At 37.4% G+C, this 21619-nt stretch overlaps 1 protein-coding gene across 2 annotated transcripts in view; it reads left to right on the top strand.

Annotated features, from left to right (window-relative positions):
* Gmds (GDP-mannose 4,6-dehydratase) overlaps positions 1-21619 on the top strand; it is a 557612-nt gene that overhangs the window by 357625 nt on the left and 178368 nt on the right. The window lies entirely within an intron of this gene.

Genomic DNA, 21619 nt, shown 5'->3' with positions numbered 1-21619 from the left:
AACTGTTTATTTGTTGTGTGACAGATCAGCTGTGACAATGAAGAATTATTTTGAAAATTCATGAAGAGATAGAAACAGAGCAGGTATAGAAACAGAGCAGGTAAAAGTTGCTGCAACTACCGCCTAAGCCTTATGTCCTGATCATGTAGACCCTAGTGTACACAAGAAACAGCCTGCTACAGATGGGACGTTTGGCTTTGCAGTTGCTGCCTTGCCCTGGTCATTTTTAGACCAGTGATTCCTCGGCAGGCTAGAATAAAAGACTGTGTTTTACTACCCCTAATGGCCTAACATTCTATAAAGGTTGTTTTTAGCTTATTAAGTGGTGTTTGTCCTAAAAGCTGCCTCTGGGACTTTCCCATCTCTGATAATCCTTTAGCTGAGTACTTCATAATCATACCAAGCATTTTGACATTAAAACTAGTCTCTGTTTGGCATTTCATACTGCCCATTCCACTAAGAGAAATTAATTATTGTGATTTCTCATTTTACTGGAGAGACTGAGAAATGGACCACTGTTAAGCAGCACATGAAGTTTTCATGGTGGTATCATCCAACCAAGGAGCAAAAGGATTCAACCACTGATTTATCCTTTGGTTTCAGAAGTATAACTTGAAGAAGCCTAACGGTTCATTTTGGAGCATCAAGTTCTTGTTCAGGGGGCCAGTGTGGCCAATGGTGTGATTTAGAGGGAGGAAGCCATTAACTTCTTCTAATCCTATAATTGTATGGCTTTTGTAGCCTATCAGGATAGAATTAACAAATGGCCTCAACACAGTAACAGCTGGGTCATCTGCTTTGGAAACATGAAACCAGCTCTGCATTGGCAAAATAAAGTCAACAGGATTATATTTATGTTTGTGGAGTTGCTTTTGAAGAACAATTTAAAATGAATGATAATGTCCTGTCATTTTCTAGATTTGAGTGTGTGGGGGGGTACTTTTTATGGAGTGTTTGTATAAATTACCCCATATCAGTGTAAAAGTTACATATATCAAAGACACCATAGCACTGGTGCTTAATTCTGAATCAATATCAGACAATATTATTATATTGCTGATAATTTTCAGGTACAGATTACTGAAAAGATTCCAAGTATATTTTATAGTGCTCTGTGTCCTAGGCAAATATGACTATCCAAGAGTTCCTGTTAGCTGTTTGTTGCTGTTGTTGTTTTATTTAATAGAGAACATTTTTAATTTGGGGGGTTGGAAAATACCAATTTCTTGGATTGTTTTCTTGCCCATCTGTTCTTTCTCAGTCCTAATCTCTGTGATATGCCAGGCACTGTGACTGATTATCATCTGTGTGATTGCCTATGTGGATACATACCTAAATGGACACATTCCCTCATGTTAACGTGTTTAGAGTGGTGGTTTTCAATGTGGTGCAATGTGTACAGATATTTTATTGTTATTAATGGGGAGAGTCACATTACCTATACAGAGTAGAGGCTACTAAGACATCCAGAATGTGTAAGATGAAGACTAGGGGTATAGTTCTGTGGTAAGGTGTTTGCCTAGTATGTGAGAGGCCCTAGCACAAAAAAGACACATACATGTACTCTCTCTCGCTCTGTCTCTCTTTCTCTCTTTCTCTTTTTCTCTCTCTCTCTCTCTCTCTCTCTCTCTCTCTCTCTCTCTCTCTCACACACACACACACACACACACAACACACACACACACACACACCCCTACACCCCTAAAAGTGATTTAATTTAAAATTCTAGTAGCATCAAGGTTGCACTAAATAGAACAACACCAGATGATGTGATTTCTGTATTTGCCCTGTTTCAGATGGTGGCCATTGGCCACATGAAGAATTTGAACACTTCAGATTTGTATATTGTAACCACCTAGTTGGATTTTTAAGTTTACTTAATCTAGTTTTAAATTTAAAGCTGTATTGAAAATTTAAAAAGTACTAAATGGCTATCATGTTGGACAGTCCAACTCTAAAAGAAAGGATTAATAGTTTCAACAATGATCACAGTTCCCTGGAAGATAATTCTTAAAGCCAAAAGCTGAGTGAGAAGATACAATGGTGTGCATATGCATGTGTATGCAGAGAGAGACCAAACAACCTGAGTTGGAGCTGGGAAAAGTGTTTTAGAGACAGTATCCAGGCTATGATTTTTTATAAGATTTTATAATATAATTACATCATTTCCCCCTTCAGGGGGTGGTTATTGGAGTATTGAAGTGTTAAGCACCATTTGTGACTCTATCTAAAGTAACTTAGAATATGATGTGACATGACTCCCTCACTTTCCCAGAGAGAATATTCATTCACTAAATAGTAAAATTAGGTGGCACTGAGGAGATAGATCAGTTAGTAAAGTGCTTGTCATGCAAGCATGTAAACCTGAATTTGATCCACGAACCTACTTAAAATCCAGTCATGGTGACATATGCTGTTCTCCTAGCATTAGGGTGATGAGGACCTATAGATCCCTGAGTCTCACTGGCCAGCTAGCCTCGCCAACTCAGTCAGTTCTAGTCTAGTCAGAGGCTGTCTCAAAACAAAAACAAAACCCACCAAGGTAGGTAGATGGCTCTTGAGAAATGATATATGAGTTTATACACCGGCTTCCACATGCGTATGCAACCACATCCAAATCCACACATATATATATATGCACATGAAGAAATAGAACGGAGGGGCAGCATTGGTAAGTAACCATTTAAAGAAGTGTTTACTCATGATACATTTTCAACATGATTATATAGACATTTAAAATCACACACATGTAGGGGTAGAGTGATGGCTAGGCAGTTAAGAGCACTGGCTGCTCTTACAGAGAACCCTGGTTCAATTCCCAGCGCCCACATGGCAACTCACAACTGTCTGTAACTCCAGTTCCAGGGGATCTGGCATCCTCACACAGACATACATGCAGGCAAAACACCAATGTACATAAAATAAAATGATAAATAAATAAATTATTAAATCACACATATGTGTACATATACATGGTTGGATATATATTTGTTGAGAAATATGTATTCCATATTTTTTCTCAGTTTTCATTTTCTGAAGCAGGTTTTCCCTAGTTCTCTGGTGTCACCTCTACTGTCACCATTCATCCCCTGAAGTTACCTGCAAGTTTTGCAAGAACATATCTCCTAAGGTCATCTAAGTTATTTGAGAAACACTAATTTTAAACTTGTACCTGGTTTAATCTTTGGAGAGTTTGGTCTATAGTCTAAGCAATCCTGTACAACATTGATTTAGGTAATTTTTCCTCTTGTTCCCCCTGCACACTACATTTTAATCTTATCTTTGAGAGACTTCACACTATTTAATATCTGCAGTTATAAGATCTTTGTAGTATCTACTACATCTTTTGATAAATTTCTTGGCCTCTTTTGTTACAAGTTGTATGACTCACTTATACACTGGCATTTAAAATTAACATTCAAAAAGTTTTCCGATGTTTGAAAGCTCCATAAAAAACACCTTGCTATTCCAAAAGAAATAATGAAGAGGATGTGAAAGATCTTTTGTAAATGAGATAGGATTCCAGTTAGGAAGTGGGATCAATGCATGCTTTGATTTCTAAATCCATAGGCTCCACTCAAAACACTAAAGGAATAAAAACTTTCTATACTTATAATATCAAAAAGAAGTTATTAAAATGGACAGGGATTTCATCCATTTGTTCAAAAAAGAGCAATTCAGTTATTTTAATGGACTAAACAAAGATTAGGCTGTGATTTAAAACAGCACTTGTCAAGCTTTCCCACTTCATAGTTGCTGTTCAGACAGCACTGAGATTTTGTATACTGAGGAAGTTCCCAGGTGAAGGTGGAAGATAAAGAAAGATAGAGGATCTCAGAGCAAAGAGGGTAAAACCATCATAGTCCACTACCAAAACTAAGTGTTTGGTCTCATGATAGATAGCTGACCCTACTCACACTGCCAAAGTACAACTTCATACATAGGTCTGCAGTTTACCTCACCCCTCGTTTCAATTCTTATTAATATCCGTAGAGAGATTCAACAGAACATAATCTTCATTACACAGAATTAGATACTATAAAAGCAACATTCAAAGGACAAGAGAGAGTGCTTGGATAGTAAAACATATAATTGCTAAAATAAATATTTCCATAGAAACATGGGTAGATAGAGCTAAAACTATGCTAGGACATAAAAAAGACACATAAAAATGGAGGGTAAAGATAAGTGCATAGCAAATAAATCAAAGTGGCTCAAATTTCTGACCAAAAGTCATAGAAGGAAAACCCCAGAAACATTTGAAAGGGCCTGTGAAAGCTGATGAAGATGAATGAGGCTAGTCCTTCTATACAGTCGGTCACTATGTATAACAAAAAGGTCAGGAAGATAAAACACAGGCAATATCCAACCAAACAAGAAACAGACCAACATGGATGTTTCTTCTTACTAACAACAGAAGCTAATGATCAATTGAAAAGGCCTTCAGAATTCTGAAAGAAAAATTAAAATTTTGTCCACGTATAAAACTTATATTTGATCAAACTTTCTTTATCCAACCACTGTTGGTTAGTAAGTAGGTCAGTATTAGTTTTAAGATATATTTCTGAAAGTTAAACATAAAGCTCATAGAGATGTAAAAAGCAGGAATGGTACAGCACAGGATCCAGGAAAGAGAAGCCAGAGGTTGAGACCTGTAATTGAAGGATATGGATCAGAAACCATTTTACAGAGCATTTTGAAGCTTCTATAGGGCTTTGATTGTACAAATAGGACTTTAGAATTGAAAATGCAGTTAAGTATTATATATAATATAAAGTGAGGTTGTTTTAACTGCCTCATTAATTTGGAGTTCAAGAATACCTATCTTTACAGTACCTGTAGTTAAAAGTTTTCTCCAGTCCCACCCAGCCCTGTGGTCCCACAACCACTTAAAAAATAATCACTGAAAAGCTTAATATTATTTACAAACTGTATGGCCAATGGCTTAAGTTTCTTGCTAGCTAGCTCTATAATCTTAAGTTAGCCCATTTCTATTAATCTATGTTTTGCCACATGACTGTGGCATTACCAGTCTGTTAGCATTTGCTCCTTGGGTGGCAGGCTGGTGTCTCACCTACCTCTGCCTTTCTTCTTCCTGTCTCTCTCTTGCATTTCCCACCTAAGTATAACCTGACTTGCCATAGGCCAGAGCAGCTTCTTTATAAATCAATCAAAGCAGCACATATTTGCAGCATACAGAAAGATCATCCCACAGCAAGTACCTGCTAATAATTTGCTGATGGTGTTCACAATTTAGTAATGTGAACAATGATGCATGCCAACAACACAGTTGTAGCATTCCATAAATCTTAGAAGTTTGCATTTGCATGAAAACAGTTAGCTAATGTAAATTATGTACTTGTGTGTCAGTATACATCTCATAACCCCACAAGCAGAAACTCTTACTCCTTTCAACACATACTCTTAAGTAGCTTGCTAATTAAACTTGTTCTTTTTACAGAATAGCTTAATAGGGCCGGTTTTTTAATGTATTTGTTCACCGTATTTCAAACTTGAAGTTTTATATTGCATTTGGTTTGCTACATTATCATAAAGATTAAAAAAGTTTTTTTTATAAACTTTATAAATGCTATACACTCTGAATGTGTTCTTGAAATACTCAGGATGTTTTGAAGCATATCATACAAGTTAAACTTCCATCAGGAATATTTTCAGCGAATGCTTTGCTTTGGTACATGGAAAGAAGACCCAAAGACATGTCCTTAGTGCATCTCTGAAATGGTGACTGATCTCATGCACAGATTTACTTATTTACAGCTAAAGGATTTAATGGGAAAAAAGGTTTTAAAGCTCTTATGTGGTTTCTCTCCTACCCTTTACCCCTTTACCCTCTAACAACTTGTGACTCACAAAAGTGTAATTTCAGAAAAAGCAACCACATATTTAGCAAGCATATACACTGACATCTTAAATCATATCTGAGAGGTGAAAGACAGCAAATGCCTAGTACTCCATTCAATTCAGTCAAATCATTGCTGAGAATGAGTATGTTAATAATAACTAAAAATACTGAGTATTTGAAACATGGCAGGCACTTAACATGCTTTAAGTCCATTTAATCCTCCCATCCTTACTCTTTTATCTGTGTTTGGAAGGGAAGTCCTGAGTGTGGGCAATTTAAATATTTACAAGTGGCTATTTAGGTAGTTTATACTGGTTGGGGGAATCTGATCTTAATTCAATACCTAAACTTTTACTGCAAGCACTTTGCTGTCCTGAGAGCCTCACAGGGGAGACAAACAGAAGGATATACAGGCATATGAAATGTGAAAGTATGGTGTTATTTTTCTGCGATGCAGCAAGAATTGTGGAATGACAGCATTTTAAAAGGTGGGGATATATGCAGGCATATGAATAGTTAATTGCAACAGATTGAAGCTCAGGCCACAGATGAAAGTAAGAATGATGTAGAAAGTATAGGACTATACATGAATCCCTTAACTGTGCACACAGCCCAGGAACTTTAGTCCAATAGCATGGAGATGTATTAGTTTGCAGAGTATGTAATACAAATTTTCCCTGAGCAGCAGTGACTTCCCTAGACAGTGATTTAACAGGAAATGTCACCATAGAGAGAAGTCCAAGGGTCCTGAACTAAAGAAGTGGCAATGAAAGTAGATGAGAATGGTGAATCAAGATGAGTTGTTGAATGTAGCAGGAATCTTAGAGACTCTTATTAATAAAATCAAACCCGGGGCCAGCTATTGGGGTGAAATACTGGATGGTCAGAGAGACAGAACAAGCCACAGCTAACCTCACCTGGCCAACTTCTCAGCTTGTCTTGTTTCCTCAGACGGGAAGCCTCTGTGTCCTCATATCCGAATGGCTCTCAGTTGAACTATACTGCTAGAAGTCTGAAAGCTTAACCAGCCAAATGCTTTTAGTTTCTGGTCCTCATGCCTTATATACCTTTCTGCTTTCTACCACCACTCCCTGGGATTAAAGACTTGCTTTCTGAGATTAAAGGCGTGAGTCACCATGCTTGGCTCTATCCTTGAACACATAGATTTCTGCCTCTGGAATGCTAGGATTAAGGGGTGTGCTACCACTGCATATCCTAAATATATCTAGTGGCTTTTCTGCTCTCTGACCCCAGATAAGTTTATTAGGGTACACAATATTTTGCGGAACACAATACTACCACAGTTGGATGAAGGAAAAAAGAGAATCACATATTCAAATGGTAACTTCAAATATGAGGCAGAGCGGAGGTGATTTTTCTCAGGAAGACAATAGAAAAGCATGCACTTGAAATATGTTGATGCTCGGAACACTCAAGTGAATATGTTTGAAAAGTCATTCTGGGTCTAGAGAGATGGCTCAGTGGTTAAGAGCACATGCTGTCATTGGAAAAGGACCCAAATTTGAATCCCAGACCTATGTGGCAGCTCATAACTATCAATTAATTCCAGCTCTAGAGGATCTGATGCCCTCTTCTGGCCTACAAGTGCACCTGTACTCACATGCACATATCACCCCACCCTACCTCACCCAGAGACAGACAGACAGACAGACAGACAGACACACACACACACACACACACACACACACACCACATATCACTAAAAATATGAGTAATTTTTAAGACATGCCATTTTGTTGTGGGAAGGGGGTAAGCAACTTAGGGGTGTTTTGTTTTATGAGTCAAGCAACTTTCAAAGGCGTTTTTAGATTCTTATTTGAAAATGTACATTTAATAATAGATTTTTGACAGGTTTGACCTGTACTCACATGCACATATCACCCCACCCTACCTCACCCAGAGACAGACAGACACACACACACACACACACACACACACACACACACACACATTCGTATTCTGATGGACTCCCTGAATCTCTCCATAGACTGCCTGTGCCTAGGCTAAACATTCTTGAGGCAAACTGGGGATGGTGGCACACACAAATGTAATCCCAGCTCTTAGAAGACCGAGACAGGAGGATCACCGGTTGTAGACCAGCCTGAACTACAGAGTTAGACTCTGTCTCAAATGAACAAACCAAAAGATCTAGAAACACAAATATCTGAAGACATACTAGTTGGTGACTTCACTAGAAAACAGGATGTGAGAGGAAAAGGAAGAGCAGTATGGTCACAAGTTTGGAGAGCTAAACTGGTAGGGACCAGGAAGGGAGAGGGTGAATCTTGAGTTGGGCAGGGCCTTAGAGACCAGGTTCTCTCCCAGAAAGGCTGTGGTCAGCTGTTTCATCAGGAAGATGATTTCTGAAAACCTATAGACCTGATGAGTAGACTCCTGTTCATATTGTCATTCCAACTTTTATACAGTTATGTGAGAAGATGCCAGATTTTAAACTATAATGACAAACTAGATATTTGTTATCAATTTGATATCCAATTATACAGTGTCTATTTCTTTATAATAACCTCTGACCCAAGGAAAAGATCAACAAAATTACTGTACTGCTTAAAACTCTAGAGGTTATAAAATTTAGGTAATGTTTTTTATGCAAACATAGCTTTTGCGAATAGGTGGATTTTGTTTATAAATACACTTTTCTAAGTTTTTTTTTTACATTTCTATATCTGTACTAAATCTTTTTAATAAGTTTCAAATTTAAAAGGCACAAAAGGCTATTGAAACTGAGAGGATATTTAGAAAAGTGGAAATCCTGACATATAATGACACATAGTAGTATTTTCACTAGGTCAGAACTAGGTTGAAGTATATTTGCTGACATTTTATAATTTAGAAAAAAACTTATGTCTTCTTCCAAATTTCTCTTTGTAGGGGAATATTTTAGCATAAAAAATATGTGACACTTTATATTTCAGTAATTTTACAAGGGTAGACTATTTCAAAAATAGCAATACTTAAGAGGTTAAAATATTTAAATGTCTTTTTACTAAAGTCAGAATATATATGTAATCTGACTTCATATAAAAAACAGAAAACTCTCGGAGGATGTAAATATATTTCAAACATAAGCCAGGTGTGGTAGCACATGCCTGTAACTCTAGCCCTTGAGGGAGACTCAGGCAAAAGCATTGAGATTTCAGGGTCAGCCTAGGTTACAGAAAATTTGAATTAGAAGTCATCCTAGATTATATATATTACATTGCTTAAAAATTAATAAATAATTAAATAAATAAATAAAACATTCTTCTCTTTTCAGTTTGTACATTCATCATGGCATTTTAACAGCTAATCTACTAAGTTTTGTTTTGTTTTGAAGTGCTGGGGATTGAACCCAGAGCCTTGCACATACTAGACAAGTGCTTTCTTGGTAAACTATATATCCTTAACAGATGATCTCACTTCTTCTTTCCTCTCTTCTGCCTGCCAGAACTTTAAATTCTCAAGATTTTTTTTTGTAGTTTTCTTGTTTATTTTATAGCTTTTTATTTTTCTTCAAGAGTCATAGATTATTGACCAGCCACATTCTAGCAAAAGACACAAAATTGAAGACGAGCCAGAGGCAGTCAGTGTCCGTGCCGCATCTGCTGACTGCCTCTGCAAGTGGCCACAGGACACTTGAGGACTTGCCCAGTGTAATTGGTGTCCAATGGCTGTGAAATAAAGATTTTTTTTTAAGTAATCTTGCTCATCTAGAAATAGCTTAATACTTTTCTGTAATTATCTAATGAAACAAAATAAATTAACAAATAAAGCATGGTATGTTTCCATGATTTCTTTCTTCTTAAATTTGTCAAATTATTACTGATTTTGAAGTATTTTTAAATGTATTTCCCCCGCATTTTCATCTTAAACTTACTTCCTGTGAAAATAATCAGAGCACTGTCAAGACTACCAGGAATAGTTTAAAACCTTAGCCCGCTGCTTCTAAGAATGAGTTTCTTAATGTCTTTAGGCTTTGCCAAGCCATCACACATTTTAGAATGTATCTTGAATGCATCCATGTTAAGGAATTTTGTAATATTGATATTTAGTGTGGAAACATACAAGTTAAGCCAAAAGCTGGTCTTTTCTTCATCTGTCCTGCTCGGTGGAGAGTGGCACCATTTTATTACACAGGCCTCAGTGAACAAGCAGTCGGTTGTCACGGCCGTCTGTTTCCTGGTAGTTTACACACCAGAAGCTGAAATCTGAGAACGGCACTTGAAGGAAAACAAAGAGCTTTACAGTATTTTTTTTTTCTTTTCAGGAAAACACACAGAAGCTAATTTTAGCTTCTTGATCAAATTGACCCAGCCTTTAACCCTGGCAAACGTTACCACAACACACTTCCAATAGACAATAGTTTGCATACCAGCATCACACTGGAAACAGATGTGCATGCAGAACTGGCCTCTTTTTTCCCCTCCAAGACTGAGCTTGCCACTGTAGTGAAATCTGAAAGGCCTTCCTTCCTAATTGGGGAACAAACCAGGTCTTCTTTCAAATTTCAGACTACAAACTTCTATGATTTCTTAAGAAAAATTGTGTTATGTTATAGTTATGTTTTGACAGAGTTTTGAAATGCCATTTACTAAAGAAACATCTCTGTCTTCAGCGTGATTTTTAAAAGGAAAGAAAGGACAAAATTGTTTGCAGCCGGGCTGTCTGTGAGTGATGGTTACACACTTTATGCATTAAGGCATTTGGAATATGGATGATCACTTCTTTTACTTTTTCACCAACTCTCCTATAGTTTATATATACCAGGATTTCATCTGAAGAAACTCTAGTCTCCTCTTCACTCCTGTCCATCTTGGCCTGCTAGAGCTGCTTGCCTGAAGCCAGCGGCGGCAGCTCTGCCAGAGCCCAGGACTTTCTAGTGCTGAAACTGGCTTCCTAGCTCTAAAAGAGCCAGGGGTAGGGGTGGGGGATTCATAGTTGAGGATGATTTAACTCCGGCTCTTCTTGAACCTCTGGGAAGATCTGCTTTCTCCTGACATCCTAGGGAGTCTGCAGTTTTGCCAGGGGACAAGAAGCAAACACTCTTCTGTTCCTCCAGCAATGAAAAAGAATGTTTCCATCCTGTTTACTGTAATGATTATTTCTCTCAGGATTGCCTTGCTGTCTGAGATAGCAATAATTGGGTATAATGTATGTATCCATATATAGTCTACAAATGTAAATCATAATTGGTAGCTTTTTATAAACACTTTTCACAAGGTTTTTTTGTTTTGTTTTAAATTCCTGTATGAAACATATTGGCTCCACAACTTTCCAATGTTGCACAAGTTAAAGGCAAATGAGTCTGAGCTTAAATTTATACCCAAGTGTGCAAAGCCACTAAAGAACTGTGCACCCTCTGTCCTCATAGGGGTGTAGGAAGAGAGACTTTTAACTGATGACTCGTATTAATGAAACAGTGATTTGAGAGACTGCATGTTTCCAAATTTCAGACTTCATAATTACAGAACATTGTGCATATTATGTTGTTTATCAAAATCTTAGACATAAAATGAAATTATTCTCCAGTGGGCACAAATAAATTGCTTACCTGTAAACATTTCTTTCTCCTTGAAACATCAAGAACTTTGCTTATCCCTGTAGATTGCTTGTTTACCCTAAATTTTAAATAGAATTGTGGAAGTCTTAGCTGGAATTACAGTACAGCTATAATGGGGTTTCTTGTACATGCAGTTGCACAAAGCAACTAATTACATATTGAATGTATTAAATAAAAATTCAAACTTTATGGGGAACATAAGCAGTAATTGAGATACACACAAAAATTTTATTTCTTATACTTGCAAATTAATATCTAATAGCTACCCTTGAACTTTGTGAAGGGAATTTAAACTATTTTCCTGGAATTTTTGTTTGACTGCCAAAGGGTAAAATTCTCACTAGATTTTGATTGTGAAATCCAATGCTTTCTGTGTGCGTGTTTCTATTACCACAGGATTTGCTATCTGTATTTTTCTTTTTCATAATAAATTTTGTCTTTTCTTTCAATAACACATGACAGATAACTACCCTAAATACTTTCCCCACTTAGAATTTTTTGCTAAATATATTTCAAGATTTCAAGCTTCATTTTATTGATGCTGAGTCAAAAATCTACAGCTTATGTACTTTAATAATTAAAAACATGCACTCTCATAAAATAATGGTTTTGTGATCAAAGAACTTTCATATTTGCTCCAGACAGAAGTTTTTATGTGCTGCCTCTATTTATTGTTTCACAGATTACCAAAATAAATACTCAAGTTTACAGTCTTAATTTCTGTTTAGCATGAAGCATCCTAATCTATATTTGCCCTCCTTTATTTTCACTATTACAGTGGAGTGATGATATTATTATCCATATTGCATTCATTTCTTATAGTTTGACTCTATGGGAAGCCTAGTCCCTAGTACAGATGTGTAAATGGGCATGAAGAAATGTCCTTTTAACAAGAAATCTCTTTCCACATTACCATCCTGATATAGCAAGTTACAACCAGAGACTTTTCACAAATGCTGTGAAGTGCATTGACTAGATCCAGCTTGAGTTTATGCAAAGAATGACTACCAGTAGTTGCACTGTAGAATACTGGGTCTTTACTGTGCTAAAGTTGCTTCTCTTAATAGCTCTGTAAAACAGGAGGTTAGATCCCTAGTTGGAGACACAGAGCAATAAAGTGATTCACCTAAGGCCATGTAAGTAATACATCACTGATCTAGGATTGAAGCCCAGGTTCTTCACCTGTCTCCAAAATGCAAAAACAAAAACAAACAAATAAAAAACAACAACAAAGTACCACTTACTTGATATTATGTGTACATTTGTGTATGTTTGCATATACATTTATATAGGTATATTACTTGTATTAGTGTTTTTACTACAAATAGCCAGCATTTCTTCTCTCATTTCTCTGATGGAAAATAATTCTTACTTTGAGAAAATCTGACTTTGAGTCATTCAAGCAATCTGTCATTGATACTCTAGTTTTTTCAAATGTTTGCCTTGGCAAACGTATTTTAATAGGCCTACTTAGGTTCTGTAGAAATGTACCAGATCTAGAGATACTTTTGTATTTGGTATTCTGAGTACTCATTACTGTGTTTATGCCACAGGTAGGCACGCATCCATGTGCATTCACATGTTGTATTTATACTCGGTAGATTTCTGTTTGCCTGGTGGTTATGATGTGTATTTTTAAGGCTAACACCATATTTCTGAAATCTAGTACATTATTTTGTTTTTCTGTTTTCAGAGTCCTAGTTTTAAATTTCTCTTTGTAGTTCTGTTTTTAAAATCGAGAAAGAAACAAAGTAAATCCTTCTATTATAATGTTCTCTACCAGACAGGCTTTCTGTTTTTCCTGCTAACAATACTTGTCCCATCTTCCTGAGGTGCAATCACCTTGACACTTTGGAAGAAGCAGGATGAACAAGCTCCCCACAGACCCAAGGTGCCCCACTACCCTGGCCACGTTAAGAGCTGTTTGACCTCACAAGGACATAAGCAATTAAATCATTTGATCTGCTGCAGAGTAAATAGCATACTGAGCACTTGTTTGTACTTTTATATGTTTTTATGGTTAATGTTTTCAGTGACCCATGTTATAAAGTAAACCATAACTACTTCTATAAGCATGTTACAGTACTAAAGCAAGACTGTATATTCCCAGATATTTATATCATTTCACTCAAGCCCTCAGAGTTAAAACTTTTGGGGGAAGAAAAAAGATTTCTTCCCAAACATTTCAGTCAGAAACTCAATTTCATACCCTTGGCAGTCTTATGTATAGGTTTTCTTACATGATTGTTGAATAACATGTTATTATACAAGGGGGAAGAATAGTTCTGTTGTTGGCTGTATTACATTTTGTGGTGAAATTGGAGAAAACAAATCATTAAGGAAGTCTATTTTGGTTCAAGACATTACACACTTATGACGAGTCTGTTTTTTAACCTTGCCAAGTTGAAAGAAAATGCAGACCCATTTGTATTAGAACAGGAAAGCATGTTCTAGATTGCAATCTGTCAGTAGCACCATGTGTTGGGGGTGGGAAAATATGAAAGTGGGTAGTGGATTAAGTATACATACATACATGCCAGCTAATGTAGAGTTATGCTGCTTTTCTTAGATATGGTCACTACTAATTTACTAATTACTAATTTTCTAGATACTGCTTCATAAGAAAGTAAAAACGTTTTCTTCATGAAATGTTCAACTCTTATAACCCCCACCTCTGGGCTTGTTTCCCTCTGGCATTTCCCCCAGTTTTCTAAAACTCTATCACTTTCTCTCTTCAGAAACTGTCAAAGAATGCCTTATGGTCAACAGACAAAAAGAAAAACTTCTACAACTTAAAACAAACAGCAACAACTTTAAAAAATGTTTATATGCCTGCTATTTTCAAGCAGAAAGGAACGAAAAGAGCAGGTGCTAGTGACACACGCCTTTAATCCCAGCACTTGGGAGGCAGAGGCAGGCAGGTCTCTGTGAGTTTGAGGCCAGCCTGATCTACAGAGTGAGTTCCAGGACAGCCAAGGCTACACAGAAAAACCTTGACTCAGAAAACAAAAGGAAGGGAGGGAGGAAAAAGGGAGGGAGGGAGAGAGGGAGGAAGGAGGAGGGAGGGAGGGAGGGAGGGAGGGAGGGAGGGAGGGAGGGAGGGAGGGAGGAAGGAAGGAAGGAAGGAAGGAAGGAAGGAAGGAAGGAAGGAAGGAAGGAAGGAAAAGAAATACATAGAGTTCAGACATCATTTGGGTAAACCCAACATTAGTTGAAACAGGCAGAGTAAGCTCATTAACTCTTAATATAATTCTGTGACCTTTGGTGAATTATAAAAGGAATATTAAAGAGTTATTCATAGTAAAATTATAAAAAAGTAGAATATATGCCAAAATGCTTTACAGTATATTCTGAATTATCAGTTAACGGTTTACCATATTACTTGTCTTGATTATATATGTATTTTAGAGGCAAGTTCTGTCCCAGACCCCACTGGTAGGTGAGGAGCTATTGGCAGTTGATGGCTACTGGGAGAAAGTTGTTTTGCTTTAGGAAAATGGCCTTCGTTAGGTTACCCATACTCTGATAGATAGTCACACGCCCACATCCATGCCCATATAGGCAGCTCTAGTTAGACTTTCTGGGTTTAATGAACAAATTTAAGTTGAAAGAGGTGTTGAGATGGGGGTCCTGGAGGAGTTTTCGGGGGAGGAGTTGATATGATTAAAAAATATTGCATTCAAATATGAAATTCTCAAAGAATGGGAAAAAAAACGTGGTTGGAAAAAAGAAGAAACAAGTGCTATAATTGGATGTGAATATATATAGCTGTGTTGCTTTGTGGGGCCACTGTGGTGATCAGGGAGTCCTGAGATTTGGAATGAGACAAAATTGGAGTCTGGTCCTTATTTGGCATGATCTAAGATAGCTAACTAAGCTCTCTGGGCCTAGTTTCCTTGTCTAAGTCATAAAACTGTTTGCCTAAGATGATACAATGATGAAAAGAGATGATAGCCACTGCTGCTGGTACATGGCAGATCTCATTCAGATGTCACCTAGGACTTTCCTAAGAACAAGGAAGCTCTTCTAAATACTGATCAAAATGGATGAATTAACCAATTAACTAATTAATAAATGATTACTGTTCCTCTAACTCCCCATCCTTCCCAATCATCCTATCAGATCAGGGCCAAGAGCGCAAGCCCCAACCACAGTGACTCAGTTCCCCTTGGGTATATCATGAAGAACACTCTCGCCTCCCTTCCTCCCTCCCTTCTTGACTGCCTCCTTCCCTTCAGTGGTTTAACCCAGAGTTTGCACACATGTGAAGTATATACCCTAACACAGACTCTCAACCCTAGCTTCTGGGACTCACACATTTCTTATTGTTGACAGAAAGGACTCTTAGGGAGCATGACTTGTCAGAAATGAGAAATATATTGGTATCCCAGAGGAAGATTTTTTTTTCATCCAAAGTTCTTGCTTTTCCCCTTTGCTCTGTAATACTTCCTTAGCCCAAGTTTTCCTGTAGAAGAAACTGGAAAAGTGAAAACAAAGCTAGAGATCACAATAAGGTCTACAATAGGCCAGGACCTTCAAAATGACTGGCATCAGCACAGCCAGCTATTGTAGGACATATTTTCACTGCCCTGCTACTGGACTTCCTTTTTATCTAGAATTAAAAAGGAAAAGAAAAAGGGGATTTGGAAGACTCATTCTGTGTGACTAGGAATCAGTTTATTTTAAAAATCTTACTTGAGCACCCTTACTGGTTCTTTTTAATAAAAGATGTTTGAAAGTGTGTGACTCATCACAAAGAAAAACAAATTCAAATTCTTTTCCTTTTGGTTTCCCAAAGATATGGATTATTCCTTGCCCTCAATAACTATGGAGAAGGTCAACTCTTAGGGGAACATAGAGCCATTGCCCGTGTCCAGGTATTGGCTCATATGTGGTCAGAAAATAAAACCATGAACTGCCTTCTGTTGGAAGTGGCAGGAAGAGTGAAAGCCCTGGTATTTTCTACCATAACTCTTCTGCAGACATGAAGAAGCTACTAATGTTGGGCTTTGTGGATCCATCACCTAGTCTGTTTCATTTGTGCTTAATACCTCATTAAAGCAAAATAGTGATACGTAGTCTCATGTCCAAGGTGAACTACTGAATTACTGGCAAAAAATCTATACATCAGGAAGAAAATATCTTAAATGAAGTATTTTCCCATACAAAGGGGTGCCAGGTTTCTGTATGAAAGTAATATACTATCTTCACGAGGAATTGAAGACAACAGAATTTATTTAACATTAAAGAGGAAATTTTTTTAAGCAATTGTAGCACGTGTTTAGAAAGCGGCATTTTATAACATATATTCTGTCTTTTAATTTGGGGTGTTATATTGCATATCTATACTGTCCCCAAATATTGCCTAGTGTTTTTGTTTTGTTTTTCCTACATTTAATATAAACAAATTCTTTTCTTAGTACAGATAATTTGAATTTAGAATCCTTCATTCTATTATTTTAATTGGAAAAATACCAGAATATTTTAGAAAAATCATGAAATAAACAACAGTAATTTATTGATTGTGTTTAACAAAGTTTAGACGCCGAAACAGAACATTTGCTTTGTGCATATGATTTTTGGGGAAAATAGATTAGATGCCTCAGAAGTTCAGTAGAATTTAAATGTGAATGTATAACTTTAAATTATCATAAACCAAATATGCATATCACACTCATATACTATTACTTCATAAAAAAGCAAAAAGTACCTGCAGATGAAATTTGTTCTTCTACCTCATAGTTCTTTTGAACTATGTACATTACATTGCTTCCTCATATTGTCTTAGTTATTTGAGTCTTCATAATATCCCACACATGTTTAAATTGCTCTTTCACCTCATGGCACATCCACAAACATAGAGGATACAGCTTGGGTGGTCCCAAGTGCTCCAAAAGCAGCTGCACTCATTTTTTCTCTGGGTACTCTTATCTTGGGCATTAAATGTTAAAAACATTCTTAGACTTCTCATAAGGTCCCAATAGACTTTAAGGTCCCCAAATGTACATGTCCTTAGGAAGTAGGAGGCAGATCTCATAGCTATGGTCCCTGGGCTGTGGGAGGCTTCTTCCTGTTGCAGAGGCTCCTGTCTTGCTGCAGGAGGAGGAATGTTTCCCAGCTCTGCTTGCTGCAAGCTTTCTGTGGATGCTACAGCTTTACTTGAGCTGTTAGGCCAGCACTGACACTCTGATCTGGCTTAAAATCACACCATCAATCTTAGTTTTTCTAGTTAACATGTCAGAATCTGCTGAAATGAAAATGGAAACAGAAATGGTGAATAGGCTTCACTTTGCCTTGGAGCTCTGTTTCATTCTGGGATTACAGTGCTGCTTCCATCATACTCAATTTTATAATTTGCATTTATTTCCTTCTGTGAAACTAAATGTTGCTATTCGTGTTAAACAGAGTGTGCTATTCTATGATTTCCTCCCAATATTTCATTTTGCAATGATAAAACAACAGATTCTGTATTTATTTGAATTATGCTAAGAAAATTCTAGGGGTGAGGAAGATTGTGTTAAACCATACATGCAGAGCATGAATTACTAGAGCCCTGATTACTACAGGAAAAGAAAATTGTTTCTTCTCTCCTTGGAAGATTGGCAGTGTCTCCTGGGGAATGTTGTAATCATTGGAAAGATGCTCATTTTAAACCTCCGGAGTGTTCTTTGCATTCTCAGCCATAACATTATTAGCTATCAAGAACTAATAACTCCCGGTGCTCTGCTTTAGGCATTTTATGATTCTCACTATCTCCTGGAACACCATGTAAAGTTTTCAAAGCAAAAGGAAACCCAAATCAGCCTGTACTGTTTCTTAGATGAAGTTACACATGGCTTAAAGATAACAGTTTGCTAAATAGCTTCCTCTGGCTATTGAGTTCCAGGTTTCACTTCTGATCCTTCTGATTCTAAGAACCTTTGCAAGGAGTCGCTTTTAGAAGAACATCATCATTATTTTTCCCAAGATTCCTGTACTTATTGTTAATCTCATTGCTGAAGCATAGTTGTAAAGACTTATATAAAAAAGAACTTTGAGAAGACTCTAACAAAATAGAAAAATAGAGTTGTGTTCCCAGTGTGTTTTTTGTTGTTGTTGTTGGTGGTGGTGGTTGGTTGGTTTTTGTTTGTTTGTTTTGTTTTGTTTGCATCAAACTGTGACATTTTCCCCCCACTAACAGCAGTCTGCTTTCCTCCCTTTGAGTCCTATAATGTATGCCAACATATCTCAAAGTTCTGAGCTGTGTGGGTTCCTCTGTGCTGGTTTGTGGACTGCATGTTAGCCACTGAGGAAGAGGGCTGCACACCATCTGTCCTCCAGTCCCATGCCTCAGGCTGACTATGGCCTCTCTGTGCCCCAGGCTTTCTCTGCTCGTCTTCCCCTTCTTTTTTCCCCTACCTCTTCATATTATCTCTCATATTTTCTTTCTGGAATTCCTCAGTGCTTTTACAGCTGCCAATGTTGGGATCCTCTAGTTTTCTTTCTTTTTCTCATGATATCTTTAGCTACAGAAAGGATAGAATCCTCTGTCTCATCATCTGGTTCTGATTTGTTGACTCAAATCCTCTTCTTATGTGATCTTTCCATCATTCTCCTGCCTGTGTTTTACAGCCTCTTTGCTTGTGAACAACTCTTCAGTATGCAAGTTTCTCTGCTAAACTGCTTCTTACACCATTCAAAACTGACTCTCCCCTCCACTGTGCTACCATAGCATGCATGCAGATGCTTCTAGCATCCATCAAACAGAGGTTGTAATTCTTGACTCTTCTCAGCTATGGCTCCCACCATAGTAGAAAGATAATTCTGTTTGTATATATTTAGTCCTGTGCTTGTAATACAATAGTTACACTGTAATCATTCATGAATGAATGTCAAAGCTTCTAATTTTGAAGTATAGAAGCAGAGCATTTTAAAATTAGGTACTTAATTTCCAACAGATCCAGATTAGCTATCCAAGGATGATAATTCCATGAAAAAAAAAGTCCTTACTTCAGTCAATTACCAAACTCACACAGAGAATAACAACAGAATAGGAATAGTAGATGAGGGTAGTACCATCATTAAATGCAGAGTGCCCACTGTGTGGTGTTGTAAGAGAATGGATAGTCTTCCAGCGTGGCAGGAGGGTGTGCATGAAGTTGTTATAAGAGTTTGTACCAAGCAAGACACCAATTTCCAGTAATCCTTCAAAAGCATTGTCATCTTCTTTTGAAACAAAGCTTAGGGAGTTGGAGAGATAGCTCAACAGTTAAGAGTACTGGCTGCTTTTTCAGAGGACCTGGGTTCAATTCTCAACACCCATCTGGCAGCTCAATATTGTCTGTAGCTCCAGTTTCAGAGGATCCAACACCCTCACAAAGACATACATGCAGGCCAAACACCAATGTCCATAAAATAGAAATAAATAAATCATTTTTTTAAAAAAAGTTTGACCAAGATGTTTTTAATTATAAAATAATTTCATGTGTTAAAGATATACTAGAATATTAGAATAGGACCCATGACACATACCTGTAATACCTGCACATGAAGGACAAGCAGGAAGAGTATAAGTTTGAGGCCACCCTGGGCTACAAAGCATGATCCTTTTTCAAAAGCTCCAGAGAATAATGAATGAAAGAATCATTTTAATTGAAACCAAGACTAATTTATTTTCATTTACTTAAGATGTATTGCATCACCCACTTTGCAAGAGTCCACGCAGACAGTTCTGCATAGCACCTAGTTGATGCTGCTTAGTATGATGTGCTTGTCGCATCATAACAAATAGTAGAAACAGTCTCAGAACTGTGTTCTTAAAGAATTTCTATGAACAAGCACAAATTTCTCTTTGATGAAGGTAAAACATATTTAAAATACTTAACATCTTAACCACAGAGAGAAATGGATTTACCTAACATTGTTTTTGCAGCCATTCTAAGCAATCAGTACAGCAAAAGAAGGTTTTAAAATCTTTCCTCTCAACAAATGATGAATTTGTCAAGGCTCTACTCCATTTTATGCAAATGTTCACCAAACCATTGCAAATCATTCTGCAGAAATTGAGGGGAAGGAGAAGGGAAGTATGCGATGGAGAGACTTTGAACGTATGCAATATCATGATTGCTTCAGAGATATATTTAGAGTTTCCATGATCATTCTTCTTAAAGGTAAAGATGCCTAATTTTAAACATTAAATGATGTCCTGAAGAAATTAGCCACATCACAGAAGGAATAATCCCTCTAAATTCAGTCCAACCTTGTCAATGGACTGCCTGTTTCAAGGTAAGGCCGACCCCTACTTGGCTAAGGAGTCCCCCCTGATTTGTTTCTCCCTTCACACACACACCTTTCTGCCCCCCTCCCCTTCCTATCTCTTAGTAGTCTCTTGCTGCCACTTACACCCAGTCTGTCCCACTGCTCCTCTGCTTTGCCCGTTTCTCCCCTCCTGTCCTACACGCCTGTTTCCTGCTGCGATCTTAGGTTCCTCTTGAATGCTGCCTGCCATACCACAGGGACCTGCCCTTTGAGTGCACATGGGACATATGTTACAGCCAGTTCTTTCTTCAGAATGTCCACTGGTAGGGAACAGGGCATGCCCTATTAATTTACCATATTGTCCTGACCTAGGTGCTGTCATATAGCAAATGCTCCATATATCTTTGCTACATAAGAGGAAGAATTCCTGATTGCATTTAGAAGGGATTACAGTATTTAAAAATCACAGTTCTGGATTTATCTTTGGGATAGTGAGATACCCAATGTTTACTTTCTGATATTTTCTGTGAATTTTCAAACTGTGGGCCTTATTTCAAGTCTGGGCCTACTTTCCCCACTTTGAAGCTATCAGGTGAGTTCAGTCATTGTAGCACATTCCCACCAAGTGACATAAATCTTCCCTGCATGGTTGCCCCATCACTTTCCTTGCTCTAAAATATCACTTCTTAGGGTTCTGTATTCTTCACTGGTCCCCTTCCTTGCTATGTCTGTCATTTACACATGTGCTTGGCTGGTTCCTGTTACTTGGCCTACAAATCTGTCCTATGTCATCTCCTTTGAGTAATTTATAACCTCTATAAAATCCACAAAGAGGCACTTTTTTACATTTTGAGTAATGGCAAGAAAAAATTGCCCTGGGAATCAAAAATCCAATGAGTCATAGATTATTTTGTTATTTATGATGAGAGAGTGGTCATTGA

This window comes from Peromyscus maniculatus, chromosome 5, assembly GCF_049852395.1.
Source record: "Peromyscus maniculatus bairdii isolate BWxNUB_F1_BW_parent chromosome 5, HU_Pman_BW_mat_3.1, whole genome shotgun sequence".
NCBI lineage: Eukaryota > Metazoa > Chordata > Mammalia > Rodentia > Cricetidae > Peromyscus > Peromyscus maniculatus.
The sequence above is the reverse complement of the archived record's forward strand: the minus strand, read 5'-3'. Positions and strand labels throughout refer to the sequence as shown.